At 38.7% G+C, this 14,182-nt stretch overlaps 1 protein-coding gene across 6 annotated transcripts in view; it reads left to right on the top strand.

Moving 5' to 3' along the window:
- FRYL (FRY like transcription coactivator) overlaps positions 1-14,182 on the top strand; it is a 263,771-nt gene that overhangs the window by 36,478 nt on the left and 213,111 nt on the right. For all 6 annotated transcript variants that reach the window (XM_047719250.1, XM_047719249.1, XM_047719247.1 and 3 more), the window contains exon 2: positions 1,339-1,514. The gene's annotated coding sequence lies outside the window, so the exon portion shown is untranslated. The remainder of the gene's footprint in view (positions 1-1,338; positions 1,515-14,182) is intronic.

Below are 14,182 nucleotides of genomic sequence, written 5' to 3'. Positions count from 1 at the left end.
CCTTTTCTGATTAGTTTCTTTCGCTTAGCATAACATTTTTAAGATTCATCTATTTCGTAGTGTGTATCAGTACTTTATTCCTTTTTGTGGCAGAAATATTCCATTGGATGGGATATACCACATTTTGTTTGTCCATTCATCAGTTGGTGACATTTGTGTTGTTTCTACCTTTTGGTTATTACAAATAACCTTACTGTGAACATTTATATCCATAATTTTGCATGGATGTATTTTATCATTTCTCTTGGTATATCCTACCCAGGAGTGGAATTGCCAGGTCATGTGGAACTTGGGTTGTTTTCAGTATTTCATTTTTACAGATAATCCCACAGCGGTCCTGCCGTACACTTGATTTTGTGAGTGTACAAGTCTGTCTATAGGAGAATGTCCCAGAAAGAGGATTGTTGGGTCAAAGGATACATTCTTAAGTTTGTAGATACTGACATTACCACTGGCAACAGAAAGTGCTTATTTCTTAGGATACTTGGGGGTGTACTTTAAAAAAATTATTTATTTATTTATTTATTTATTTGACAGAGAGAGAAAGAGAGAGAGAGAGCGAGTGCACAGGCAGGCAGAATAGCAGGCAGAGGGAGAGGGAGAAAGCCCAACGTGGGGCTCGATTCCAGGACCCTGGGATCATGACCCGAGTAAAAGGCAGACGCTTACTCAACTGAGCCACCCAGGTGCCCCAAGGGGTGTACCTTTTGAAATAAAGGCAGTTCTGGGGTCATTACCCCAAGTCCTGTAAAGTATATGTCCTCAGGTACTAGGGAAGTACTCTTATGATGATTGGGCTTGTGTCATTAAGAAACAGTTCGTTAGGGGCGCCTGGGTGGCTCAGTGGGTTAAAGCCTCTGCCTTCGGCTCAGGTCATGATTCCAGGGTCCTGGGATCGAGCCCCGCATCGGGCTCTCTGCTCAGCGGGGAGCCTGCTTCCTCCTCTCTCTCTGCCTGCCTCTCTGCCTACTTGTGATCTCTGTCTGTCAAATAAATAAATAAAACCTTTAAAAAAAAAAAAGAAACAGTTCGTTATGTTTAGATGGTAAGGAAATTTATAATACATTTGAGAAAGATGTTAGGGTGGCAAAAAATCTTTAATTTAGAACCTTCAAAAGACAAATTCTCATTTTGTTTTCTCTCTCTTCTTTCCCTTTGTAGTTGAGATTTTTATATAAGAAAGTTCTTCTTGTCTAGATTCTCAGTTATAAAAACCAATTTCAATAATGGTACTTGTTCTATGAAAACCGTTCTATGAAAACAACTCCTGTTTTAAACATGGGTGTTACTAATAACCAACCATATTTCTTTCTTTTCTCTCATTTTTTTGTCTTCCAGCCCTTAACATTCCATATTCTGCTTTGTACATGGTGAATCACTACTGCTTCGCACCCGTGTGCCCACTTGTGTGCCTGTAAAGTACAAGCTCCAGATTGAAAAAGCTTCTAGATGGATCCTTTCCAAAATTGGTGTCTTTTCTACAAACTCTGTGCCTCAACAACCTGTTCTAAGTGGTAAGGATATGTACTTTTTATTTTTTCTATTTATTCAGATATTTTAAAAAATATTTTTAAAGATTTTATTTATTTATTTGACACAGAGAGAGAGGTCACAAGTAGGCAGAAAGGCAGGCAGAGAGAGATGGGGAAGCAGGCTCCCTGCTGAGCAGACAGCCCAATGCGGGGCTCGATCCCAGGACCCTGGGATCATGACCTGAGCTGAAGGCAGAGGCTTAACCCACTGAGCCACCCAGGCGCCCCTATTCAGTTATTTATTTATTTTTTTAAAGATTTATTTATTTGAGAGAGAGACAGAGAGCCCGAGGGGAAAGGAAAGGCAGATACCCTGACCCACTCCCCCCAACTGAGTGCAGAGCCTGTCTCCATCCCCAGAACCTGAGATCATGACCCAAGCTGAAACCAAGAGCCAGACACTCAACAGACTTGAGCCACCCAGGTACCTAAGGATATGTACTTTTTAACACAATAATAGAAATTTATAAAAACAATTTTTTTTGGATTGCCTTCCCCTTTATTATGCCTTCTCTCCTTATAGATGAGTAATACCTGCCTTTTGTTTCTTGCTAATTTTAAAAAAATCACATCTAAAAATAGCGGTGACATCAGGTTTTTTGAGGCTGCAAAACGTTCTTTCCATATGAGATTCTAGGTCCAGTATAATATCAGATATTTATAAAGAGTAAATATAAAAATATGTAAACCACTGTGTGTGTCCATTATGTACTCTGTAAGTACTCCATTAATCCGTTATTGGAAGGTTGAGGTAGTTCATCATGTTATTGTATTTTCCTATCTATTTGGGTATGTTGGGTCCATTGGGTCAAGAACATCTTCTTACTTCCCATTGATGTATGTTATGCAGTTACATATTTATGGAGATGATAAGAGAGGTGTGTGATGCCAACTCTTCTTTTTTTAGCCTGGCACTATGTGTGCCTTTTCATATTCTAACAGTTTTTGGAAGCATAGATGCTGGTTAGCCAACATGTTTTTTGAACATCCCTGAGATTTACTCAATACATTTTTGGCCGGGGTGGGGGTGGGGTGAGGCAGAGGCATAAAGTTGAGCAGAACCAGTTGCTTCTATAGGAGACGTTTAAGAGAAAATTATTGAAGTAGGCTCATTTTGAGTGTTAGTCAACAAATATTTGCCAAAATGGAAATATATGACGATATTTAGCATTGTAGAGAAGTAAGTCACTAAGTGGAACCATGGTGTTAATTGAGGATGTAAGGTTGGGAGGTTGAGTGAAGAATGGGGTACATTTTAGCCCTAGTTCTAATCATTAATTGCATAGTGTTCTTGAGTGTGAGTTAATTAGCCTCAGTAGACCTCAGTTTTCTCATTGATGAAATGAGTGAATTAAACTAAGTGATTTAGAAGGCGTTTTGGTGCTGTCATACATCTAACACTTTTAGGATTGTAATGAAAATATTGGTAGATTGCTCGTTTTTTGAGGATACCTTTCTTCTGTAACCCCTTTGATAGAGACATTTTTAGACTGCATTCTGTGAATTATGGAGTTACAATAAGGCTTCCACTAACAGAACATTTTTCAGTTAATCCTTTTGTTTTGAAGTTGATGTCTTTTATTTCTCTCCACGTTTTTATTTTTCTCTTGACCTCTAGAACTTTCCATTATTTGATGCCGATATTCCCTTTCTGTCTCTTGTGTCATGTTGGTGGCTCTCATCATGCTTCTTTGATCTGCCTAGCCTCCATCATTCTCACCTGACTGATTTTCCAAGATCGCTATATCTTATACCAGAGCTTCCCATCCCAGGCCCCTTACCCATACAGACACCTTTTGGAAATACGCTTGGGAGAAGGGTATGATTCTTTGGCAGGTAGCTGAAACCAATTAGTTAACCAGCATTAGTTCACTGGGACTGGAGACCCAAAGTTCTGTGTATTGCTCAACACCCCACCCCTTCTTACCTTCCCCATCACCTGGAACGCTTCTATTTCTGAGGTTTTGGAAAGTTTCCTGTCATGACCATTACCCTCTGTCACATCCCACTTCTCAAATCTGTTCTTAATCTTCATTATGACTTGCAGTTTCTTGGCATTTTTTTGTTTTTCTAACCAAGTGAGCTATTTCCTAGCCTCATTAGCTTTCCTCTTACCCAAACTCCATGATCATTCTTGCATCATATATTCTCTTGCCTTTTTAAAATTCTGAGCAACTGCTTTACCAAACCTCAAACCCAAGTTCCTTTGCCATATATATCCTTTCCCCCCTAGTTCTGGATGCTTGATATAGTTGGGAAAGGACACATGACTAAGTTTGGATGTACTCAGGAGTCATTGACTTGATCTCTGAACTGATTCTTTTCAAAGTCGGTTTCTTATCATTCCTTTGAAAGATTCATATCTTGTCACAGTCCGGTTGCCTTTTTGGAGTGATCTAGCATACTTCCCTGACCTATTCTTCTTTTTTATTTCCGATTTTTTTCTGTGTCTGAATAAGAAATGTTTTCTTTATTTGTAATTTTTATTAAGGAAAATTTTAAATTTATATAAAAGTAAATGGACTAGTATAATGAACCCTCTTGTATTCATCACTCAGGTTTAATAATTACCAAGTCATGGCCAAATTGTTTGTCTGTCTCCCACTGACTTATCTGCCACTCTATCATTTTAAAGCAATGCTAGACATCATATAATTTATTTGTATTTCAGTATGTATTCTTAAAGTAGCAGACCTTCTTAAAAAAAAATACAACTACAATACCATTACCACCTTTAAAAAAAAAAAAACAAAACCAGCAACAATCCCAGTGTAATAAAATATCCAGTTGGTGGTAATTTTGATTCTCTCATACATTTTTTTAAAGCAGGTGACTTGATTGACTCAGCATCTAGATAAGCCCTCCCTTCAGTACAGTTTGTTAATTTTTCTCCTTAAGGTTCCCCCTCCCCGCTTGTCCTTAAAATTTCTTTGTTGAACAAATTGGGTCTTCGTCCTGTAGATGTGAATGATCCTGATTACATTCCTGTTAAGTGACTCAACATACTCTTCTGTCCTTTGTATTTCTTGTTAATTAGTAGTTGAATCTAGAGACTTGCTCACATTCGGGTTCACTTTCTTCTGGCAAGTCTGTGTGTTTGACAAGTGTCTGTCTGGTGCACAGAGCTTTTAGTTCTCCCTCTTTTAAGGTTGATTAGTTGCCCTTTGTACTCAATGCTTTAGATCAAGAGACGGCAAACTTTCCCTGTAAGGGGCCTGACAGCATGTGTTTTAGGCAAAGTGGGCCGTCTGGTTTCCTCTCCTGCAGCTACTAACTTTGCCCTTGAAATGGGAAAGCAGCAATAGACAAAACATAAATGAATGGGTGTAGCTGTGTTCTAATAAAACTTTATTTACAAAAACAGGTGATGGGTTCCCTGCTTTAGGTCTGTTAAATAATTAGGGGTTGCAAGGCAGTGATGTGTTAATACTATAGCTTTACTGTTCATTTATCAAGTGAAATCTTCTATAAAGAGAAACTATTCCTCGTGTACTATTTGTTACCTAGTTGTATAGTTTGTATAGGAAAGGTTGGAGAAAAGCTTGATAGTTTCCTCTGGCTTACCAATTTCAAAACAGTGAGTTGGTTATATTAACCTTCTCTAACAGTGATCAGTTAGGGTTGCCCCTTCTCCCCTAGACTCATTATGGACTCTTAGATTTGAACATAATGGATTATTTTTATTAATGCTTAAATTATTTAAACCTTGGTCAGTGGGAGCCTTTTAAAGTTGCTTACTGAATTATTTTGACGTGACTCTAGTAGTTTTTGATAGCTTCTTGATTATCTGGTATGACAAGGAGTTCCAGGCACATCATGTACATTTCCTCCCTACACCTGGTATTCCTGGACCCTAGGGACCCCTGACTGCTTTAGTGGGGAATGGGGTTTCAAGACTATAATCTGGATTCTACGGGTTCACATTTCTAAAAGATTGATCATTGTTTCTAGGTATTTTCGGTAGTCAAAATTAGGGGAAATTTTTTTTAAGATAGAGAACCTCATGAATTTATACTGATACTTCCAGTTCTGTTTCAGCTCTATAAGATTTTTGCTCAGTCTTTTTTTTAAAATTTTACATCTACCTTTTTCTCTGCTGAGAATCCTGGTTCTCAATGACACCAGGAATAATACAATTAGAACATTCCATAATTCCTCATTTTGAGTACCCCTGTGTGTTATACACACAGCAGTCTTAGACCAGCAGTACAAGTTGCTAAAGCTTTGTGTCTGCTTTCTTTTGCCCAACATTTTATCTGTGAGATTTACCCATGTTATGTGAAATAGTTTGTTTTTTTTTTTTCATAGCTGTATAGTATTCTCTTGTGGGAACTGCTACAATCTATCTATCTGTTCTCCAGTTGATGGCTATTTTAGTTGCTTCTAGTTTGGGATAATTATGAATATGGTTGCTGGGAACATTCTTGTACGTGTCTTTTGGTGGACATAGGTGCTTTTTTTCCAGGGTAGGTACCCAGCAATGGAATTTATAATTCTTTTTTGATAAGGGGCATATTCCCTTGGGAATGTTTAGTCAAAGTACTGTGTGTGTTATCTATTGCTGTGTAATGAATCACCCCAGAACTTAGTGGCTGAACGCAGTGAGCCATATCTCAGTTGCTGTGGGTCATTTTCTGTAGGGCACAGCATAATTGGGAGCCTCTCACTCAGGGATTCTCATAAAGCTGCAATCTTGGTGTCAGCAAGGGCTGCATTCATCCCAAGACTCATTTGGAGGGGAAACAAAGGAGCCCCTGGGGGTGCTTTCAAGCACAGTGTGGTGATTATTGGCAGGTCTCAAATCCTTTCTGGCTCTTGGCCAGAAACTAGTTCCCTGGGCTTCTCCCCAGGGCACTTAACAACATGGCAGCTGGTTGTAAGGTTGGAGCAAGGGAGAAACCCAAAATGGAAGCCATGACCTTTTCAAAACCTGTTCTTGGAGTGACAACCTGTCACATATGCTGCATTCTTCTAAAAAAATTTATTGTGTTAAAAATATATATAATATGTAAAATATATAACATGAAATACACCATGTTACCCATTTTTGAGTGTATAGTTCATTTGCATTAAGTACATCACACAACCATCCATCTCCAGAACTTTCTCTGTCTTTCCAAACCAAAACTGTAGACCCCTTAAATATTACTAATGCCCCGTTTCCCTCTTGCCTCAACCCCTGACAGCCACTCTTTTGATTTCTTTCTCTGAATCTGATGACTCTGGGTCCTTCATGAGCAAAATCATAATGGTATTGGTCCTTTTGTGACTTATTTCAGCTTAGCAGAAGGTCTTCAAGATTTCATCCATGTGCACGTGTCAGAATTTCATTTCTTCTTTTAGGCTGAATAGCATTCCATTGTACGTATACACCGTGTTTTACTTATCCATGCGTTTGTTGGTGGACATTTGTTTCCTCCTTTTGGCTAATGTGAAAAAATGCTGCTAGGAACATGGATGTTCTGCTGCATTCTGTTCTTAGAAACAAGTCTCTAAATACAGTCCTCACTAAAGAGGAGGGAATTACCTGAGGGTGTGAATACCAGGAAGTGTGGGGATCATGGAGCCCTTCCCAGAGGCTGCCTACCATACTGTTGAAGGCAGTCTTAATAATTGTTCTCTGTTCAGCTATGCCACCAACTGGATATACATTTAAGCTTATCTATTTTAATTTTGATACTTAGTAATTGTTCTAAAATGTAATTTTGGTTTATAATCATGTATAACAGTTTCATAGTTCCAAAGTCAAATCTGCAAAACAAGATTTATACAAAGGAGTCTAATTTCCATCTCTGGTTTCTCTACTTTCCCTTCTAAGTAATTGCATTCTAAAAATTTGTTCTTCCATTCTGTTTGTTTTTTTAAATATAATCAAAATATATATTCATAGTCTTCCTTTCTCATATAGAATACTATATGTATGCCTTACTTTTTTCACTTAATATATCCCGGAGATCCCTTCTTTGTAGTAAATTACTCATTCTGTTTTACAGCTACATTGAGTGAATAGACTGTGTGGTTCATTTAGCCGGTTCCTAATTGGTGGGCATTTGAATTGTTCCCAATTTCTTGTTCATAGTACTGCTATGAATTGCCTTGTGCATATACATGTCTTTTTATATTTTGCCATTGTGTATTTGGGACAGATTCCTAAATACGGAATTGCAGGGTCAAGGGGTAAATGAGTATGCAATCTTACTAGATATTGCCAGATTTATCCTCTCGTCTCTCTCTCTGTATTCCCTTTAGTAATGTGTGAGGAGTGCCTATTTGTCTATACATAACCTCAGCAACAGAATATGTTGTCAGTTTTTTGGGTTTTTTTGCCGAATGGGTATCCTTGTCGTTAATTTCCATCTCATTATGAGTGAAATCGAATATCTTTCTTTTAAAAAAGATATTATTTATTTATTTGACAGAGATCACAAGAAGGGGGAATAGTAGGCAGAAGGAGATTTGAGCGGAGGGGAGGGGGGCTCAACCCCAGGACCCTGGGATCATGTCCTGAGCTGAAGGCAGACGCTTAACCAACTGAGCCACCCAGGAGCCCCTGAATATTTTTTTTAACTTTTTAAAATTTCTTTATCTCTAGACATTTTAGAATCATTTAAATCAACAATGAATTTCTAAAGATACTATTACACCAAATTTACATTGAGGTATACATTGGGCTGAATATATTTTTATATGGTTAGGATGTAAGTGCATTCCTTTTTCTGTTAACTATCCATTTTTTTTTTTAAGCCCCGTTTTCTCTAGGTTTGTTGATATTTTCTACTTTTTAACCCTTTTACATATTAGGAATATCAGTCTCTTTATCTGTTTTCTTCTTCCTGGCAGTTATATGGACATTTTTCTGATCTCCTTGCTTTATTTTGCTTCTCCTTTCCCCAAAATGTTACATTTACTCTTTCCCCTTTGGTATTCCACATCATACAGCTCAGACCTAATCCTTGACTTCTTCAACTTAACATTCCCCAGATAGAATTCCACTTTATCCCCAAACTTGTTCCTGTATTCCCTTTATTAGGTAATGGCGCTATCGGTAATTTTTCCCAGTAGAGCACCTGAAGCGGTCTTTCCTGGTCTGTTTATCATTCAGCAAGCGTTTGTTAAGCCCCTGCCAGCTACTGGTACAGATTCCAGGGAACCAATGATCATAGTCCTACCTCTCAGGGAATAATCTAGTGTGTTGGGGGGGGGGGGAGGGTTGATCTGATATATACACAAACCCATGTCTAAATTTGTGGTACGTATTTCAAGGGAGAATTTAAAGGTTGGGACATATGACTAGGTTGGAGAGGTTAGGAGGCTCGCCTCTGAGTCATTTAAACTGAGATTTGTAGGCTAGTTAGGGTTCACCTGGTGGAAAACACCGGGTACCAGTTTCCGGATATAGGAAACAGTGCGTGAAGGATCCTGAGGCGGGGAGAAGTTGGGCTTCTAGGAAATGAAAAGGTCCGCCTGACTGGCACGTAGGGAGGAGGGGTGGAGAGCCTTGAGATGCAGTGTGTTTTACTTCATAAAAAAATCACTCTGGCTGGGGTGGGGGGAATGCATGGGAGGGGGAACATGCCAGTTGGTTAGGCGGCTGTAGTAGCATTTGTGAAAAGTGTTGGTCTCCCATTCGCCCGGCTGTGAAATTCTTTGAGTTTTACTTCGGTTCTTAGTGCCTCCCACAGCCTTCGTTCCAGGAAGTTCTCTCTTGACTACTCCTGTAGGTTTTTACAAACTGGTTCTGCTCTTTCAGTCTTTCCTCCTATCTGCTTCAGAAGGTAATTTTTAGAAATCACAGGTCTGTTCCTATCACTTCCTTTCTCAAAAACTCATGGCGGCCCCCTGCGTTGGTTAATTTTGTGTGTCAGCTTGACTGGTCTAAAGGATGCCCAGAGAGCTGGTAAACATGATTTCTAGGTGTGTCTGTGAGGGTGTTTCCACAAGAGATTAGCATTGAAGTCAGTAGACTCAGTAAAGAAGATCTACCCTCACTGGGGATGGGTGGGAATCCCCAGTTCTCCCAGGATCCAAATAGAACAAAAAGGCAGAGAGAAGGTGAATTTGTTTGTGTTCCTTGTGCTGGGACCTCCATCTTCTGCTGCCCTCAGACATTTAAATTTTAGGTTCTTGGGCCTTTAGAGTCTAGGACTTACACACAGAGCAACCCCTGCCCCCACCTTTGGCCTCAGACGAGAATTATGAGAGTTAGGCCATTGACCCCTCTGGGTCTCAGTTCCTTGTGGGACTATGGCTGAATTATACCACTGGCTTTCATGGTTCTCCACTTTGCAGATGGTACATCATGGAACTTCTCCATAATCACATGAACTAATTCCACAGTAAACCTCTTATATATCTTTCTCTCCTTTGGTTTTGTTTCTCTGTAGTCTCTGAGCCCTGACCAGTACACTCCCTCATTGTGGGAAGATGAATGCCCATCTAAAATTGAAGGCTCTGTCATTTTCTTTAAGCTTCAAAGTGTGCTACTCTGACACTACTTTCCTTTAGACAACCACACCGATATGTTCCTACCTCTTTTCTTTAGCTCTTGTTCATCTTCTGTCATGACATCTCTGTTTCTAGAACCCTGTCTTCTCTCTCTCTCTCTTTTTTCCCTATAGGTTCTCCTCAGATCCTAACTATCCCCCAGTCCTCCTTACACCTCTTCAGTCAGGTTGACTTTTAACCCACATGCATACCCTATTTTCCTTTTTGATACGTCAGTTCTAAAATTTGTCACAGTGTCTGTTGTATTAGAAATATTCACGTTATTTATTTGGAGTGCAAAGAAATGTGTGTTTTTCATTTTTGTAACTGATGACTCAATAGATATTTTAATTGATAATGATATGAAGTTCGGGGGCATTCAATGTGGTAGATCATGTATCAAAATCTTTTGTAAAAGAGACAAGTCTCAAATACAATTTAAAAAAAAATCTCATATTAAACCTTCAGGGATAGGAAAATCTTCCCTTTTAGACCAGTCTTCGCAGTTTAGTGAACACCAAGTAATACTTAAAGGTGTCTATACTAGTTTGACAAAAATATGTTTATATGGTGATATCAGAGAGCTCTTATGACTTCTGGGGCGGGGGGGAGGTGGGAAAATGGCTTCTTTAGAGAATTCAGTGTTTGATTTCTACAGTGGTGGAGAATGGCCAATAAAATCATGACTAGGTAGCATATCTGAATCTCTTCTTTTACCTGAGGTGTCTTGAGGACTAATCTACTTGGCTAATTTTTTAATCAGGTGTCTTGCTGGGTTGAATGCACTCATCTGCATGTTGACAAATCTTACTATACTTGCTTCTCAAGTGTGATTTTGTTTGTACATCAGGGCCGGCCTGCGGGTTTCTTTTGTGAATAGTACTAGCATTTACTGCTTGCAAAAACAATTTTATGTTATCCATCTTTCTTTTTAATTCTTACAGGTCTTCTTACTTCTTTTCTCCTTTCCTCGCTCTCTCTCCCTCTCCTCCTAAAAATGAGGTTAAGTCACTATTGTATAGCTCTACTACATACATCGTGCTGCCTTCTCATCTGAGGTCATTTCTCTGTAATTATAATGGAGATGGGGTTTCTATAGATTGGTTTTACATGGGACTTTTTAGATACTAATGTAAGCTTTAGTCTGTTTGGATCACCTCTTGAAATAAATGACTATTTTTTGTCTTCTTACATATTGAAGCAATAAAATGGTTGGGTGATTTTAATAATTTTAATAATTCCATCCTGAATGGGATTTGTTTTTGTCTTTGGAAATGCAATGGGGACTAAACCTTTTAAACCTATTTTTTTTTTTTTAAAGATTTTATTTATTTATTTGACAGAGAAAAATCACAAGTAGGCAGAGAAGCAGGCAGAGAGAGAGGAGGAAGCAGGCTCCCTGCTGAGCAGAAAGCCCGATGCGGGGCTCGAACCCAGGACCTGGGATCATGACCTGAGCCGAAGGCAGCGGCTTAACCCACTGAGCCACCCAGGCGCCCCTTTAAACCTATTTTAAAAGTTAATTTCCTAAAGTCATGTTTCACGTTTTTGGTGTTTCAGCAGTAATAACTAAAGAGAAGTGTTTGGTTATATTATTTTAAGGTAAAAATACCTTCATGGAAATTCTTAGTGAGCTTGCTTAAGATGAAGTTAGGGCATTAAGTGTGAGTTTCTGCAATATGATTTTTTTAAAAAAATGGGTTTGAAACCTTACCCAGGAAAGGTGGTTATAGGTAAGAATCAAATCATCATTTGATAGTGTGATCTTCAATAATATTGCATTTGGTTTGGAGTGGTGAAAGTTTTTATTTTTTAAAACTGAGAATCTATAAAACAAAGAATGTTTCCTGTAGCTCATGGTTTGATAGGTTTATGAAAGGCTTAAGTGATAAAATTGTCCCAAGTGAAATACTGCATTTCACATAGGATTTATGTAACCAGTAGTCAGGTGAAAAACCTGGTGAGGTGGGAGAGTGACTCACTTCCTTGCTTTGCACTCTCCACTATTTCCTCTCTCCAATCCTTCGTGAGAATTCCGGTTTCCAGTACAATCACAGCCTTAATCCACAAGCCCAATCTTTTAAAATATAAGCATTTGTTATTTTGTAATGAGTTCCATTTGTACCATATTGGAACTTTCTAAACACTCTCCTTATAGGACAGTTGAGGAGGGATGGTCCTAGAGCTGGATGGATCTCAGATTCCATAAGGTCATAGATTTGTCTTATTCATTCTTTGTGTCCTTCACTGCCTAGCTTGATAAACCATCAGGCTCAGCGAAGGTAGTAGAATTATGTCTGTTCTTATTTATTACACTCTACCTGGCTTTACGTTTCTGGAAAGCTTGAACTTTTTTTCTTCCCTTTTTTGCTTTATTCTAACAAATCATCTAGTTAGTATTTACATCTACCCTTAGTATGATTTCAGTGTATATCAAGATTCTTAAGAAGAAGAGTATAATATCTAAATTGGGAAGTTGGTGCAGAGACAGCATTCCAAGGGTATTATTCTGATGACCCTGAACTGTCCACTAAACTGAGCCAGGGACCAACTATTATCCCAGCATAAAGGAGGAATAAAGGAAAATGGGCCTATCCGGCACTAGGAGAAAAAGGATGATTTAAGTGTAGTGCAGAAAAGTTTCATTTTAAATCACAGATGTGGCAATTGATACTTGTATAGTTCGTCAGTTTTCCCTGTAAATGTAGAGACTGCTGAGTTTTGCAGCTGATTGAATTATCACCGGTGTTTAAACAGAGCATCCATCTTTGAGAAACATTTTAGGTGAAAGATAATTTTAAGAACTCTGGCTACAACAGAGGAATTTCACTTTCCTTTGTAAAGTTGTTCTAGGACTTTTAAATTAATAATAAGACATTAACAGAAGATTGAATTTAGTCTTAAGCAACAAAGCTCTGTGATTTGTTGGCCATAATATAATTTCTCCTTTCTCCCTCTTTTTTAGACTTAAAAAAAAAATCGATTTGTAGCTTCATATCACTGTGGTTAGAAAAGATGTTTGATATGATTTCAGTCCTCTTAACTTTGGTCATACTTGTTTTGTGGCTTACCACGTGAGCTGGTCTAGAGGATGTTCCCTGTGCACTCGAGAATGTACTGTTGCTTTTGGATGGGACATTCTGTATATATATCTGTTAGGTCTGTCTTGTCTAACATGTCATTTAAGGTTGATGTTTTCTTATCATCTGTCTGGATAATCTATCCATTGATGTAAGTGGGGTATTCAAGCTGTTCTAGTACAGCTATTTCTCCATTTATATCTGTTAACGTTGGCTTTATGTATTCAGATGCTCCTATATTAAGTTCATAAGTATTTGCAAGTGTTAACATTCTCTTGTTGGTTTGACCCCTTTATCATTATATAAGGCCCTTTGTCTCGTCTCCTCTTCTTACAATCTTTGTTTTGAAGTCTGTTTTTTTTTTTTCTGAAATAAGCATAAGTATACCAGCTTTCTTTTAGTTTCCATTTATATGGAGTATCTTTCTTTTTTTAGAGAGTGTGTGCTTGCAATAGGGGGTGGGGTGGGGTGGGGATAGAGCGGGAGCGGTGCAGAGAGGGAGGGAGAGAGAAAGAATCTTAAGCAGGCTCCATGCCCAGCTTGGAACCCCATGCAGGGCTTGGTCCCAGGACTCTGAGATCATGACCTGAACCAAAATCAATAATAGTTGGATGCTTAACCAACTGGGCCCACCCTGGTGCTCCCAGAATATCTTTTTCTATCCCTTCACTTTCAGTCTGTATATGTTCTTACAACTAAGGGAGTCTCTATTGGGCAGCATTTAGGTTTTTTTATTTTCTTATTTTTATTTTTTTTAAAAGATTTTATTTATATATTTGACACAGAGAGAGATCACAAGTAGGCAGAGAGTCAGGCAGAGAGAGAGGAGGAAGCAGGCTCCCTGCTGAGCAGAGAGCCCAACTTGGGGCTCGATCCCAGGACCCCAGGATCATGACTTGAGCCAAAGGCAGAGGCTTAACCCACTGAGCCACCCAGGTGCCCTATAGGTTTTGTTTTTAATCCATTTAGCCACTCTGTCTTTTGATTGTAGTATTTAGTCCATTTATATTTAAAGTATAGTTATTGATAGATATGTACTTATTGCCGTTTTGTTCATTGTTTTTTGGCTGTTTTTGTAGTTCCTCT

This window comes from Lutra lutra, chromosome 2, assembly GCF_902655055.1.
Source record: "Lutra lutra chromosome 2, mLutLut1.2, whole genome shotgun sequence".
Classification (NCBI taxonomy): domain Eukaryota; kingdom Metazoa; phylum Chordata; class Mammalia; order Carnivora; family Mustelidae; genus Lutra; species Lutra lutra.
The sequence above is the reverse complement of the archived record's forward strand: the minus strand, read 5'-3'. Positions and strand labels throughout refer to the sequence as shown.